We start from the raw sequence: 16,763 nt of genomic DNA, 5'->3' as shown, positions 1-16,763 counted from the left end.
ACACATTTAAAAAGAAACCCTTGTAGTTGTGTATACAACAAGGTGATATAACTGCTATTCGTTCTTTCAAATGTGTTTAAATTGAAATTTACATTCAAATACAGTAGAGACAAAGCAGAAATCATGTGTATAAATTCTACATACAAAACCATAAAATTGTTGACAATATATTTGTGAATCATCGCTTATACATATGACATATGAAGGTTTTGCATGACATGGAGCGGTTATGCCTCTGTATCATTCCTAGTGGTGGTAGATTTTGGTTTCCCCATCACCCCTGATGGGATCAAACTGTGATTGGGATATGCTAACGTCAGGATACAGATAACATATTGCTCGGGGTCCTAATAATGTAACGTAATGTAGTGTGACAAGCAAAGTTATGCTGATTCTTAAAAAATAATAAAATAAAATAAAATTGACCATAAACAACAAAAACTTAAAGGGGAAAGGTAAAGAAGAATACAGTTACCAAAGTTTCAATCAGAAAACACAGTATTCAATAAAGTTATAGTTTTAGGTCTTTAGCTGCTTCTGGGTGAAGAAACCAAGCTTACTATTTGCTTATAAATTGGGGTGCTTTAAGTTTTTTGAACGCCAGTATTTTCTCATATTGACATTGTATATTAACCCTTGTGATTATTTCTCTCATTGTTGGTATATCAGAAGTTTTCTATTTACTGGCTAAAGCGGTCCTAACTGCAGATAGGACATGTGCGATTACTGTTTTTACTGTATTATGATAGGAATCTAGTCCTATGTTCAAGAGGGCTAATTCCGGGGAAAGTGGTATATAATGGCCTGTGATTTCACTAAGGACTATGGCTATATTTTCCCAAAAGGACGCTATGTGAGGGCTATTCTATAGAACATGGAACAGGTTCCCTGTGTGGTTACACTGTCTCCAACAACTGTTCGGGGAATTCTTAAATATTTTTGACAGCCTATCAAGTACCACCTATGATAAAATTTTTGAAAATTTTCCCAGTGCTCAACACAGGAAGACATACTGAAGCTCGATTGTATGGTTTTCAACCATTGCTGTAGGGAGAATTCTTTCAGCAGATCTTTTTCCCATTTGCACATGTCGGGTGTTTTAGACAATAATATGGGGCCTGTCAGGGAGTTGTAAAAGAAAGAAATCCCATGGGTCGATTTGTTTGAATTCCCTTGAAGGAATTCCCAAATAGAGTTTGGAATTTCTATGCTTTCCTTACATTTGGTAGTTGAGTGGAAGTGTCTGATTTGTAATGACCTATAAGCGTCATTAGGTAATCCTCTTTGATGTAAGTTGTTTGTGAAGTTTATACCTCGTTTATGACAATCTCTCGCGTCAAAGTCCATAATTAGCAATTCATATGTTTTGACTGGGATATCTAGTTTGTGTGTGTTTTCTGTGTAGTTTTTACAGGAAAGTAATGTGCGCCATGGGGTGGCTCCAATCGTGGGGTGGTGCACCATGGAGGTTACTTGGGGGGACATAAGAGAAGCTGATAGGAGTACTAGAGAAGCCTGGTGTTTTATAAAGCTTACATGTCAGCACATAATTTGTCCTCAGTCGGTTTAATCCAGTTTTTGGCCTGATCTAGTAAGTACGCATTATAGTATCCCAACAGATCTGGTAAACCAATACCACCATTTGTTCTCATCAATTGTAGTGAGGAAAGGGCAATTCTCGGATTTTTGCCTTGCCAAATATAGTTCCTCAAGTGGGAGTTACATTTTGCGAAAAAGGAAATGGGGATAGTGATAGGGAGTGTTCTAAACATATAGAGTATCTTTGGGAGTACTTGCATTTTAAAGGTGGCCGCTTTGCCTACCCAAGAAAGTTGAGTTTTCCCCATTTGTTTCAGATCTTCAGAGATACTGGACAATAGCGGGTTGAAATTAGCCTCATAAAGTGAGTTAGTTGGATAAGAGAGCTGGATTCCTAAATATGTGATTGATTTAGCTCCCCATGTATATGGGAATTCACTTTTCAGTTGGTTTATTTGGCATTGTGGCAATCCCATGGCCAGTATTTGACACTTATTAGAATTGATCTTGTAGTTGGATACTTCTCCAAACTCTTCAATCAGTTGTTGGGTTCTATGTAGGGATTTGAGGGGGTTTGATAGTGACAGAATAATATCGTCCGCCAACAAACCTATTTTGTGTTCACATCGGCCCACTCGCAGTCCCTGGATAAGAGGGTCGTTTCTAATGGCTCCGCAAAGGGGTCGATATCTAGGGAGAATATAATTGGTGACCAGGGGCACCCTTGCCTCATACCATTCGAAAGGTCGAATGATCCTAACAGGATGCCGTCAACATATACCCTCGCCGAGGGTTATAATATAAGGTCATAATAGCTGAATATATTGTCCCAGACAATCCAAATTTAGTTAGTACTTGTGACAGATATTCCCAATGAACTCTGTCGAATGCCTTCTCCACATCCAAGGCAAGGAGAAGAGAAAGCACCCGACATGACTCAGCATGATGAATTAGGTTGATCATTCCTCTTGTACCGTCTGGAGCCTGCCTCCCTCTCACAAAATCAACTTGTTCTGGCCCTAGAAGGAGTGGTGTTAGATCTAATGGGGCGTACACACGGTTGGACTTTTCGGCTACAAAAGTCCGACGGACGCCGACGGCCCAAATCCAGCGGACAATCCGATCGTGTGTGGGCTTCCCCAGACTTTCAGTGGACTTTTCCAGTCGCAAATCTGACGGACTTTAGATTTGGAACTTGCTTCAAATCTTTACGTTGTAACTCTGCCGGACCCAGAAATCCGCTCGTCTGTATGCTAGTCCAACGGACAAAAACCGACGCTGGGACAGCTATTGGCTACTGGCTATCAACTTCCTTATTTTAGTCCAGTGTACGCCATCACGTACGAATCCATCGGACTTTGGTGTGATCGTGTGTAGGCAAGTCCGGTCGTTAGAAAGTCTGTTTAAAGTCCGCCAAAAGTCCGTCGAAAGTCTGTCGAAAGTCTGTCGGACAGGCTGTCGGACTTTTGTAGCCAAAAAGTCAGACCGAGTGTACGCCCCATAAGAGTCTGTTAGCAAGCAGGTTGGAGTATATTTTTAAATCCAAATTCAGGAGCGATATGGTTCTGAAGTTTTGTGGATGATTTGACTCCTTTCCAGGTTTAGGGAGAATCAAAATAACTGCTTCTAACATTTCCTTCGGGAAGTGTCCCGTTAGAACAGCTTGGTTATATAGTTAAACCAAGTGTCAGGGAAGTCGTCTGTGAAGTACAGCTGCTGTTCTCAGGCGCACACCTGTGCCAACAAGGGAGACACAGAACAGCCACGGACGCATCAGTAAGCACGCATGTGCGCCTGCGCCTGTCATCAGAACTAGCGCCAGATGGCCTATTTAAACGCAGCTTCAATACTGGCTAATTGCTGCTTGGTCTACAGTGTTTACCTGAATCCTGATTCCTGCGTGTGGTGACTTCTGCTACCAACCCGACTTGTTCCTGACTACCCTTCTGCCTGCTGTTTTTGTCTGATCTGCCCGTCTGCTGCCAAAACTTGCCTGTGACCTGACTACGCTTCTGCCTCCTGCTTTTGCCTGATCTGCCCATCTGTTGCCAGAAACCTGTGACTTGACTACGCTCCTGCCTGCTGCTTTTGCCTGATCTGCCTGTCTGTTGTCAACCCAGCTCGTCTGACCCTGCTCCTTGCTATTCAGCCTGCTACAGTTCCTGCTTCCTGTGGTGCACCTCTGCTTGCTTATTACCAAGTCTGCCAGCCTTGCTACCACCCTGCTTGCCTGTTGGTTGCCTGCTGTTTCCTGCTTCCAGTTTGTGGGTTCCCGGCTACTACTTGCACAGACTTCCGGACTGATCATAGGCACTCTTACCTCACCGCGCTCCTGAGTCTGCTGTCCCACTATCAGTGGCTCACTAGCCGGGGCTGTACGAGAGGCCTTCCTCTACACGTCAGGCTCACCACCAGGTAACAAGCAGCCGTGACAGAGCCTGCAGGAGGAACCTCTCTCGTATCTGCCAGAGCATCGCAGGCCTGACACAAGCAATCAAGACCCTGCAGGAGAAGTTTGTTCTATTCGAGGAACGTGCATAGGACCTGCCTTCTCCTGACACTCCAGCGACTGCACCTTCTGTGATTGTGTCAACCCAGACTGTGTTCAGTACTGACTCTGCCACAGTGATGACATCTCCTGAGCCACGAGTGCCTGTTCCCAAAAGATTCTCCGGAGACCGGTCCAAGTTTAGAGCATTCTGCAATGCCTGTCAGCTCTATTTCTCACTCCAACCACAGACTTTCTCTGCCGAGTCTACCAAGGTGGGGTTCATCATATCTTTGCTCCAGGGTGAACCCCAAACCTGGGCTCATCGTCTATTGGAAGTAAAGGACACACAACTTGATACCATGTCCTCCTTCTTCCAGGCTATGTCCCGACTGTATGAGGACCCCCAATGGACTGCTACTGCTGAGTCCTCTCTCCATGCATTCCAGCAAGGCTGCCGAGCAGTCAAGGACTATATTACGGACTTCAGATGCTGGAGTGCAGACACAGCTTGGAACAACGCAGCATTGCGACATCATTTCCGCCTGGGTTTAGCTGAGGATCTGAAGGATGAATTAGCTCGTGTGGGGGTGCGGAGCTCACTAGAGGACTTCATTTCCTTATCCATCCAGATCGACCGTCGTCTTCGAGAACGCAGGCGAGAGAAGTCAACGGGTCCATCTCAGCTTGTGTGGTTGATGCCTAAAGTCCCAGTTCATGCCCAGCCAACACCTGTTAAGCTGTCTCTCTCCGAATCGGCAACAGTGACATCCACACGTCTAGGCCTGATTCGCCCGTCACTCTCCCTTGAAGAACGGTCACGACGCTGTTGGGACAATCTCTGCCTCTACTGTGGAGGGGCCGGCCATTATGTACAGAATTGCCCAGCTAAAGGATGTAAACGCCTCATCACTTCCTCGGTTACTCAGGCGGTCCTGCCAGCAACCTCTGCTCACCTGGCACTTCCTGTTACCTTCCAGCTCCCAGGGAGAAGCGTGTCAGCAACCGCAATTGTGGACTCAAGAGCGTGCAGTTGCTTTATCGACCTGGCGTTTGCAGCCCAACAATGTATTCCTCTTCAATCCAAGAAACAGGGACTTACCGTATTCTTGGCCAATGGCTCCTGTGTAAAGTCCGGACTGGTGACCCAGGAAACCCCTCCACTACTGACTGTGGCCCCTACCGGCCATAAAGAACTTTTGCGCCTAGATGCAATCTCTTCACCTCTGTTCCCTGTCATTTTGGGTCTACCGTGGTTACAGGCCCATAATCCTGTGGTCAATTGGAGTTCCGGCTGTATCAAGTATCAATCATCTTACTGCCAGGAGCACTGCCTGTCCAACTCCGCTGTTGCACCTGCCACTCTGTTGTGTATGGACGTTGATGCTAAACTCTGTCAAAAGGTGCCTGGGGCCTATCACGAGTTCCTGGACATTTTCAGCAAGCGGGGGGGGCAGACACCCTACCTCCACACCAGGCCTATGACTGCCCCATCGAGCTCCTTTCGGGGGCTGCCATCCCGTTTGGTCGGATCTTCTTTCCACTGTCTTAAAGAGAATTAGCAGCTCTGAAGGAGTACATTGATGAAAGCCTCCAGAAAGGGTTCATCCGCCCTTCTACTTCACCTGCCAGGGCGGGAATATTCTTTGTGGAGAAGAAGGACCATTCACTACGGCCATGTGTAGATTACCGTGAGCTAAACAAAGTCACGGTGAAGAACCGCTACCCTCTCCCCTTGGTCCCAGAGCTGTTCCAAAGACTTTGTTCTGCTACCATCTTTACTAAACTAGACCTGAGAGGAGCTTACAACCTCATCCGCATACGGGAGGAAGATGAATGGAATACTGCCTTCCGTACCCGTTTTGGCCATTACGAGTATTTTGTCATGCCCTTCGGCCTATGTAACGCGCCAGCTACATTTCAACACTTTATCAACGATGTCTTCAAAGACTATCTGGACATTTTCTTCATTGTTTACTTAGACGACATTCTTGTGTTCCCTACCTCCCTTGCAGATCATTGGGAACATGTCAAGAATGTTCTCTGCCGTCCCCGCTTGCATGGACTTTATGCCAAACCTGAGAAATGCGAATTCAAGTTCTTGGGCTTGATCATCTCTACCGGGGGGATTGAAATGGACCCTCAAAAAGTGTCAGCAATCCTGACCTGGCCAGCACCCACTGATAAGAAAGGGATCCAGCGGTTCGTGGGGTTTGCTAATTTTTATCGCAGATTCATTAAAAACTTTTCAGCCATCATCACACCTATTACCCAACTCACCAAACTGGGTGTTCATTTCCGCTGGTCTCCTGAAGCCCAGGTTGCTTTTGAGACTTTTAAAGGACTGTTTACAACTGCTCCTGTACTAGGGAATCCTGATCCGGCACTACCTTATATCCTGGAGGTAGACGCTTCCCAAAGTGCAGTCGGGGGAGTTCTGTCCCAGTGTCAAGGTCCCAAGAATTTAATCCATCCGGTAGCTTTCTTCTCTAGGAAACTTGCTCCTGTGGAGAGGAATTATGACGTTGGAGATCGAGAGCTTCTCGCCATAAAGGCCGCTCTGGAGGAGTGGAGGTACTTGCTAGAGGGAGCGGCTCACCCAATATTGATCTATACAGACCACTAGAACCTTGCATATTTAAGGACTGCCAAGAAACTGAAACCCCGCCAGGCCCGATGGGCACTTTTCTTTTCAAGGTTCTTGTTCCATATTACCTATAGACCTGGATCAAAAAACATCAAGCCTGATGCGCTGACGCGCATGTTCGAGGATCCAAAGGACTTACCAGTATCTGATACCATCCTAGAAGCAAAATATATACAAATAATTCTGCGCTACCCAAACAGCAAGCAGCCAACACAGCTAATAGGATATAAGCAGAAAACAAAGATTAAAAAAAGGGATTGTGTGGCGCTAATGTGAAACAGCCATATATTGCGTACTGTGAAAGGCAATCAATTCCTCAAATACAGCAATAATTGATATAAAAGGGACATAAAAATATTTATTTTAAATTAGAAGAGTCCTAAAAGTCCTCAAAGAATATAACTTGCAAGGTGATAAAGGGAGGCCCGGAGTGAAAATGAGGAAGGAATGATAAAGGAGGGCCGGGCATGACAGTGTGGAGAAGGAGACACAAGAGGGGTTAATTAGAAATAGGGAATGGGAGTGTCTAGGAAGGGTGGTGGAAGATAGGAACTTGTAAAAGGGGGAGTGGCATTACTTAAGGGGAGAGGTGGAGCCAGGAAGGGGCAGTGGAGAGAAAGAAGACACAGGAGGAGGCAGTTTTATTCACTGCTCCTTCAGCATGGAGGACAGGACACCATCCTGGCGAGGCTGAGGGCTGCGACGGCGACGAGAGGAGTGGACTGGCTGAAGAGGCAAGTCGGGGCACTGATATTGGATGAGGAGGGATCGTGGACAGTGGAAGAGACCCATCACGTGCGGAGGTCGCGGCCTCCGGCGTGTTTTTCACCAGGGCCGCCATCGCGGCCTGCTCGGCAGACAGGGAGCCCTCGGGGGGACCGATCAGCGCCCCCAGCGAAGCAGACACAGCGACAGGATAACTCAGGGCCCGGGCGGTCTGCACGCCGCAGGCCTACTCCGGGGGGCGGGGCCACGGGCCGTTATGGCGCCGCTTCACCGCCAGAGTTTCACAGGCCTCAGAGTGAGGGTTTAACACATGGGGGTGGCAGAACAGGCAGGGGGGCTAAGGGGGGGAGTAGTGAGGACACAGTGGCCACCGGAGGGGGATTAGAGCGGTCAGCAAGGCTGTGGGTGGGCGGGGCTTAGCCAACAGACTGGCACATGGACAGAAGGATGGCGGTGGTGGTCACAAGCAGGCCGATCGGTGCAGCCAGGGCGACTCCTAGTGGCGGTTCAGGAAGAAGTATAGCGGCAGGAGAGAGTCGGCCCTTATATGATCAGATCTTCACGGCTTCCGGGGCCTCATTACCCGGGGGGCTGACAACGCCAACTGTCAGGGAGCAGGACGATCGCTCGGAAGGTGAGGTGTCCGACAGCGAAGAACAACAAGTGCCAGCAGGAGAGACCAATCGGAGGCGGTGGGGGCGTGCTCCCAGACAGCCCGGTGAGTCCAGCAATGATTTATCTGTGATTAAGGCATTACATGACTTATTAGGGGTCGTAACAGCGGGTACAGTGGGGATAAAGGGGGGGGGGGCGCCTGATCAGCAATTGGCGGCTCCAAGGCCGGCCAGTTCTGGATCAGGGGCGCAATTGAAGGATTTATCGAAAGGATTGCAGAATTTGGTGGGTAGATTTGAACTGGTACAGGAACAGCTGCCGCAGGTGGCCCTTGGAAGGGAACGGTAACCGGGGGGGAAAGAGGTGCTATGGCGACTAGGGTAAGGGTGCAGAGGGTGCCGGACCCCTCGGGGGCGGCAGCAGAAGGAGCGGGTCAAGGAAAAAAGGGGGGCTACAGAGGGGGCGGCAACAACGGCCAGAGTGGAGGTGGTGAGTATTGCGGATGCGGCAAAGGGCGAGGTATATGGGTGCTTTGAGGGTCCACTGGGAACACACTTAAAGCAGGAGGTTCGGGATAATATTGTCAAGGGTGAATATGTGGAGATATTTTTCCCTATTGCCGCTGGAAAAATTTAACCTGTGATAGGGTAAAACCGGATAATTCCAAGAAGGGGGGATGAAGAAAAAGGAGGTACAGGCTGATTCCGCGGACATTTACAAATTGTAAATTTGGGGGGTCCTGTAAGTTTAAGCACGAGTACTTCAAAAAAAAAAAAAGGGAGGCGTCACAGCGAGCCTGCACATGAAAGGGACGACGCCGGAAAGGTGAAAAGGAAGCAGCCTTTTCTAAGTAGGTATCCGGACTAGGTAGCGATGAGGCTATTGGTCACGGGGTTTGGGGAAGGTTTTCGTATACCATGTTCATGGGCAGTGGTTCCACCACTGACAAGAAATTAGAAGGTTAGTGGGGGGAAAAAATTGGCGAAGGAAGTGGCTTTGGGTCGGATGGGGGGCCGTTTGTGGATAATACCTATACAGGATTTAGTTGTTTCACCTTGGGGGGTGGGGCCTAAGAAGGAACCGAACAAGTTCCGACTTATTCATCATTGGTCATTTCCTAAGGGAGTTTGGTGAATGATTTTATCGATCCGGAAGCATGCACTGGGTCTTACACGTCATTCAACGTGGCAGTATGATGGGTGAGGAAGTATAGCAAAAGAGCCATTGATGGCAAGTCGGACATAGAATCCGCCTTCCGCTTGCTTCCGGGGCATCTGGATAGTTTCCGGCCGTTGGGTTGTTATTGGCAAGAACAGTTTTATGTAGACAAATGCTTACCTATGGGTTGCTTCATTTATGGTGCCATGTTTGAAGCATTTAGCTCATTTCGGGAGTGGGTGGTTAGGGATGTGTCGGGCCTAGATTCGGTCATACATTACTGCCTCCGACGTGTGTGCGATTCTGCTATCCACGTTGCAGCACTTCGCGGGCAGGTTTTTTGGAGTGCCTTTAGCAGAGGATAAACAGAAGCCCCGACGACGGAACTCAGTTTGTTGGGGGGATAGTGGTAGATGTGGAAACAGTGGAATGTCGCCTGCCCAGAGGTAAGTTGGAGAACTTATACAAAGTAATTTGAGGGATCCACAGACTGTGGTAAGTCCAGTTGAGGGCTTTGCAGTGGTTACTAGGTAAGTTGACTTTCGCTTGTAGGATAATCCCAATGGGGAGGGTGTTCTGTCGACGGCTGTCGGCAGCAACGGTAGGGGTCAAGGCACCTACATATTTGGTCGGGCTTAATAGGGAACACCGGGAGGACTTGAAGGTATGGTATGAGTTTCTGGAGGCGTACAACGGCAGATCGTTGTGGATGTCGGGCCCGGTGACATGGATTTAACTACAGACGCGGTAGGGGCTAAGGGTTATGGGGCGTTTTTTTCAAGGGCAGTGGAGTGCGGGTCCTTGGCCGCAAGTATGGGTGGAGGCAGGGTTCGCGTAACCTGGTGTTACTGGAACTCTTTCCAGTAGTACCGGCGTTGGAACTTTGGGGGTGAGGCTTGTAGGAATATGAAATCGGGACTGAATTGTGCCAACAGGGGAGTGGTCCAGGTGATCAACCGCATGTCGGCGTCATCACCACCTGTACTAAGGCTATTGCGTAGGTTGGTGTTGAGGTGCTTGGGATTGCACATTTTCTTGTATGCTGGTCACATACCTGGAGTGTATAATACACTGGCTGATGCACGGTCTCGCTTTCAGTGGGACAGATTCAGAGAGTTGACCCCGGGCGCAGAGCAGGAGGGAGTCCCTTACACAGATTGGATGTGGGAGCTGGCATTGGAGTCGCCGCGGGATGGATTCGGCAGTCAGTGAGTGTAGCCACGCGGGCGCATTATACTAAGGTATGGAAGGAGTGGTTGTTAATGGTACAGGAGGCCAGGATTGGTAAGGACAGGGCGGAGGTAAGGTTGTGGGTTTTGTATTTTGTGTCTAGGAACATGGAACGTGGGGGATTGGTCTCTGCCATTGAGCGGAAGATGGCAGGCCTGTCATGATTTTACAACTGATGGGGGAGGAGGACGCAACAAAAGAGTTTGGGTGAAACAGGCTTAAAAAAAAAAAAAAAAAAAGGGGGGGGGTTTTCCGGAGGGGTCACATGAAATTGGTTATGAGACGGCCTGTCACGTTTGCCAGTCTGAGGGCCATATGTGGGATGTTGTGTTCAGTATGTATCTCAAGCTATGAGGTCTTACTGTTTTACTGCGGTATCTTCGCTGGCATTTTATGACTAAGGCATAAAGATGGGTCCTATTTATCAAAAATTCCAATTTATGTCGGTGTTCAGCAAATGCCTTTTCAGGGCAGGCTTGGAGGGGGAACAATACGCTTCACACTCCTTCCGCATAGGGGCGGCTACTGAAGCTGCCAGGTGTGGGTAGGATGAGGCGGCGGTGTGGAGGAACGGGAGGTGGGAATCAAGGAGATTCCGCATTTAAAAAAAAAAAAAAATAAATAAATAAATAAATAAAATACAATTTTAAAGAAAGAGAACAGGGGGAGGTAAACCGGATTTACGGGGTGTTTTAAATGAGGTTGTCAGTATGTGGGGATATGCTGGAGTATTGCTACCTTGGATGTTTTGTCGTCTCATTTCAGATGGAGGTTCCACACGCCTCATTTTCAGATGGAGGTTCCACACGCCTCATTTGGATCCTCGGTCATTTCTATGTGTGCTGGGATTGGGCATTTCGCGGAAAGAAGCTCATTTGCGGTGGTTGGGTACGCCTGGTATGAGGTGGGAGAGAGTAGTTCGGGAAGTGGTATGATATGAAAGTTGGACAGACCTCCCGATGTTTTGGTAATCCATGCAGGGGTTAGTGGTTTGGGGGGTACGTCCGGTCAGGGAGCTGATCACAGACATCAAGGCTGATTTTCTGCAGTTAAAGGCTGATTTTCCGGGTACTCTGCGGCTATGGTCGGACATATTTGCCCGGACAGTTTGGAGACGGGCTAGATTAGTGACTAGCATTCAGAAAACACGCATATGCATAAACAAAATGGTGGGGAGGTTGTGGTTAATAATGGAGGTTTAGTCATTGGGCATCTAGAATTAGAGACCAATGTTGGGCTCTATTGGATAAAGGATGGAGTTCATCTTTCAGATGGGGGATTGACCTCTAGTCTGGGCTTGCAGGAAGGGATTCAAAGGGCCCTGTGGGTGTGGAGGTGCCTTCAAGAGTAAGTTGGTCACTCTTTCAGGCTGTGGCGGAGTTGCTTGTTGGTCTCTGACGGTGGCAGTAAGAAGTTGGTAATCCAAAAGGGGTGGGGGGCTCATCGGCAAGATCAGCCCCTCCGGTGTATTCCATCATGGTGGATGGAATAAGGAGATGGTGGCACTGCGGGAAAGGGGGTGTCTCCGAGCGGCTACAGCGGGAGGCCTAACGGTTTTCAAAATGGTACCCGCAGTGCGTGGTGGTATATATATTTTTGGTATACATATTTGGTAAACAAGGTGAGTCGCCGTCAGAGACCAACGGACTGGGGTAAAATGTTATGGTATGGGTTTTATGTTGATTTGATAGTGGAGTTATCTGGTTGGTTTGTCTAATAAAAGCTGTTATGGCCATTTATACTCCAAAACAAGGTGTGGACTCAATTATTATAAATGGATATTAAAGTGGGTTGGAGTTTAGGTGCATAACAGTTAATTCATGGGGGTCATTTTGACTACACTGGTCAAGGGAGGCCCGGAGTGAAAATGAGGAAGGAATGATAAAGGAGGGCCGGGCATGACAGTGTGGAGAAGGAGACACAAGAGGGGTTAATTAGAAATAGGGAATGGGAGTGTCTAGGAAGGGTGGTGGAAGATAGGAACTTGTAAAAGGGGGAGTGGCATTACTTAAGGGGAGAGGTGGAGCCAGGAAGGGGCAGTGGAGAGAAAGAAGACACAGGAGGAGGCAGTTTTCCCACCCTCCCTCCCTATATATAGATATATATAAAATCAGAAGTGTATACAATTTATGTTGGGTGTTTGTTGTGATTTTTCTTTTTGTATTCCAGGTGGAAGACGGTCGTCATAACAGCAAATAAGGGGTGTTTACAGAGGGTGGCGGAGTTGCTTGTTGGTCTCTGACGGTGGCAGTAAGAAGTTGGTAATCCAAAAGGGGTGGGGGGCTCATCGGCAAGATCAGCCCCTCCGGTGTATTCCATCATGGTGGATGGAATAAGGAGATGGTGGCACTGCGGGAAAGGGGGTGTCTCCGAGCGGCTACAGCGGGAGGCCTAACGGTTTTCAAAATGGTACCCGCAGTGCGTGGTGGTATATATATTTTTGGTATACATATTTGGTAAACAAGGTGAGTCGCCGTCAGAGACCAACGGACTGGGGTAAAATGTTATGGTATGGGTTTTATGTTGATTTGATAGTGGAGTTATCTGGTTGGTTTGTCTAATAAAAGCTGTTATGGCCATTTATACTCCAAAACAAGGTGTGGACTCAATTATTATAAATGGATATTAAAGTGGGTTGGAGTTTAGGTGCATAACAGTTAATTCATGGGGGTCATTTTGACTACACTGGTCATGATCCTCAGTGTATATATATCTTCATATTGCACATATCCACAAGTGGAGAAAACATGGTTCAAAGGTGCATCACCACCAACAATCAGAAGGCTTACCGGAATCTTTGGACCCAATAAACCTACGTTCAATTGGGTCAAACAGGCTTATGGTCATCAACAGCTGATGAACTTCCGTGGAAGGAGGAAGACGATCCAGGAATGGTACGTGGAACGATGTAGGCCTCGGGGGTGATGTCCTCAATAAAAGTGGTTGTGAAAACAGGAAAAAATAGCAGCCACTGCTGCAACTTCACCTTCTTCCACCTTCCTGAGTGGAGGTACCCGTACTTCCCCCATTCACTGGCCAATCCGACATTCAGGTGGAAATGGTTGATTTTACGTCACTTTATTTTTTTTCGCTGTTTTTCACCGAAGATCTCTATAGATCTATTGTGGACCAAAGCAATTTGTACACTGGTCAACACATCGCCACTATTCCCCAGTCCTCCCTTGCCAGAGATTGGAAACCAATTACGGTTTCCGAATTTAAGATCTTTCTGGGCCTTTCCCACAACATGGGCATAACTAAAAAGAGTAAGTTGCGGTCATATTGGTCCACTGACCCAATACACCATATGCCCTTGTTCTCTGCCTCCATGACCATGGCACGATACGAGCAGATTTTGCGGTTCATGCACTTCAACAACAATGAACTCTGTCGTCCTCGTGGAGACCCTGGATACGATCGGCTCTACAAAATTCGGCCCCTCATAAACCACTTCAATCAACATTTTGCAGACTTGTTTACTCACCATCAAGTTGTCTGCGGTGATGAGTCCCTGATTAAGTTTTCTGGCCGCTTGTCATTCAAACAGTACCTTCCCAGCAAGCGTGCCAGATACGGGGTCAAAATGTATAAGCTCTGTGACAGGGCCACAGGCTATACTGTAGTTTTATGGTTTACGAGGGCAAAGATAGTCACGTAGAGCCGACAAACTGCCCTGACTACATAGGAAGCGCTGGCAAGATTGTGTGGGACTTGGTGTCACCCTTATTCGGAAAGGGGTACCACTTGTACGGGGACAATTATTACACGAGCGTGCCACTTTTTAGTCACCTTTTTGATCAACAGATTGGAGCATGTGGCACCGTGAGACCTAATCACCAGGGCTTTCCCCAGCGGCTTGTAGATTCCCATCTTAGGCTGGGGGAGAAAGCCTGCTTCAAGTGTAATAACTTGCTCGCTATGAAGTGGAGGGATAATAAGAATGTTTTCGTTCTTACCTCCCTTCATGCAGACACGACGGTCCAAATTCCTAAGGTGACTGGTGTTGTGGAGAAACCCCTCTGTGTCCACGAATATAACCTTAACATGGGAGGGATGGACCTCAACGACCAGTTGTTGGCACCGTACCTAGTTGTCCGTAAGGCCAGACGCTGGTACAAAAAAGTGTCTGTTTATTTATTTCAATTGGCTTTGCTGAACGCTCATGTGCTATACAGAGCTTCAGGACAGACTGGATCCTTCCTTAAATTCCAGGAAGAGATCGTCAGAGCCCTTCTGTTTCCAGACGGTGCTCCACCTCACCTTCCCCAACCAAATGCAGTAAGCCGGCTGCATGAGAGGCATTTTCCGTATGTCCTCCCGAGTACCCCTACCCAACGAGTCCCCCAAAGAAGATGTCGTGTCTGCAGCAAGAGCGGATATAGGCGTGACACCCGCTATTATTGTCCCTCCTGTCCTGACAATCCTGGTCTTTGCATTGGTGAATGTTTTGAACGCTACCAATCACTAGTTGAGTATTAGCGTAGGGTACAGCACTGCACAGACTAGGCATACTAACACAGGGTCTCCCAAGATGCCATCGCATTTTGAGAGACCCGAACCTGGTACCAGTTACAAAAGTTATAGTTACAAAAAAAGTGTTAAAAAAAAAAAGTAAAAAAAATAAAAACACAAAAAAATATATAAAATAAAAAAAACTAAAATAGTTGTCGTTTTATTGTTCTCTCTCTATTCTCTCTCTATTGTTCTGCTCTTTTTTACTGTATTCTACGTTGTTTTATTGTTATTATGTTTTACCATGTTTGCTTTTCAGATATGCAATTTTTTTATACTTTACTGTTTACTGTGTTTTATTATTAAAGGGGTTGTAAAGGTAAAAATTTTTTCACCTTAATGCATTATATGCATTAAGGTGAAAAAACTTTTGACAATACCGCCGCCCCCAGCCCCCCCGTTTTACTTACCTGACACCTCGAATCTCCGCTGATCGTTCCCGTCATCTCTATTGCAGCTCAGCCTGGTCGCTGATTGGCTGCAGTGGATGGATTGAAAGCAGCGCAGCCATTGGCTCGCGCTGCTGTCAATCACATCCGATGACGCGGCGCGCCGGGGGGCGGGGCCGAGTGATACAGTGAGCGGCTATAGCCACCGGCTGTATCACGGGAGCGCGCCCGCAATTAGCTAACCACCATGCGAGGGAGCTCGCATTAAGGTGGTTAGTTCTTGCGGGGAGGAGCTGAAACAGCCACCGAGGGACCCCAGAAGAGCAGGTTCGGGGCCACTCTGTGCAGAACGAGCTGCACAGTGAAGGTAAGTATGACATGTTAGTTATTTTTAAAAAAAAATAAAATTACCTTTACAACCCCTTTAACCATTTTTTTGTTTTCAGGTATGCAATTCAGCTGCAGCGCGGATTTATTTATCTTGACAGCAACAGCGTTTGCTCCCACGATACATAAAGCCGTGACTCCAGCGCTGTCGGAGGTGATTTCACCACCACAGTTACATACTTCAGCATATATGCTGAAGCATGGAGGCAGCAGAGGGCGGAGGAGCGATTTGCTCCTACCTTATGCGGGAGGATGCCCCCATGCTTCGGCATATATATATTTTAGGCACAGTTTGCGTTAAATGTTTTATTTTTTACTATTTTTTTTTGTATTTACTTTGCAGGTATGGTAAGTCTTACTGTTATACTGTAATGTTACTTTGTTTTATTGTTAACCCTTATTTGCTTAGCATGTACGCCATTCAGTTGCAGCGCGGATTTATTTATCTTGACAGCAACAGCGTTTGCTCCCACGATACATAAAGCCATGACTCCAGCGCTGTCGGAGGTGATTTCACCACCACAGTTAAAAAAAAAGAGCATATATGCCAAAGCATGGGGGCAGCAGGGGCGGAGGAGCGATTTGCTCCTACCATTTGTGGTGGATGCCCCCATGCTTCGGCATATATAAACGGTGCATGTATGCCCATCATTAGAAGTGGGTGGATGAAGGGAGGTATTCTAATGGTGGGCATACCCATTGGTCAATTTCTTTTTTTCGTTCAGCCCACAGGCTGCATGAAAAAAAAGTTTACAATATATGCCCAACAAGGACCAGCAACGTACTGGTATGTTGCTGGACTTTGAGTGGTTATACCAGAATGATGCCTGCAGGTTTAGGTATCATCTTGGTATCATTCTTTTCAGCCAGCGGTCGGCTTTCATGTAAAAGCAATCCTAGTGGCTAATTAGCTTCTAGACTGCTTTTACAAGCAGTGGGATGGAATGCCCCCCCCCACCGTCTTCCATGTTTTTCTCTGGCTCTCCTGTCCCAACAGGGAACCTGAGAATGCAGACAGTGATTGAGCCAGCTGACCATAGAGCTGATCAGGGACCAGAATGGCTCCAAACAT

General features: G+C 47.5%; 1 long non-coding RNA gene across 1 annotated transcript; it reads left to right on the top strand.

Moving 5' to 3' along the window:
• Positions 1–7,331: 7,331 nt before the first annotated feature.
• Positions 7,332–12,492, top strand: LOC141128559 (uncharacterized). The gene is made up of 2 exons (XR_012241714.1): positions 7,332–7,408; positions 11,169–12,492. It is a non-coding gene; the product is annotated as an uncharacterized lncRNA (long non-coding RNA).
• Positions 12,493–16,763: the final 4,271 nt, after the last annotated feature.

Source organism: Aquarana catesbeiana, linkage group LG02, assembly GCF_042186555.1.
Source record: "Aquarana catesbeiana isolate 2022-GZ linkage group LG02, ASM4218655v1, whole genome shotgun sequence".
In the NCBI taxonomy this organism is placed as follows: domain Eukaryota; kingdom Metazoa; phylum Chordata; class Amphibia; order Anura; family Ranidae; genus Aquarana; species Aquarana catesbeiana.
The sequence above is the reverse complement of the archived record's forward strand: the minus strand, read 5'-3'. Positions and strand labels throughout refer to the sequence as shown.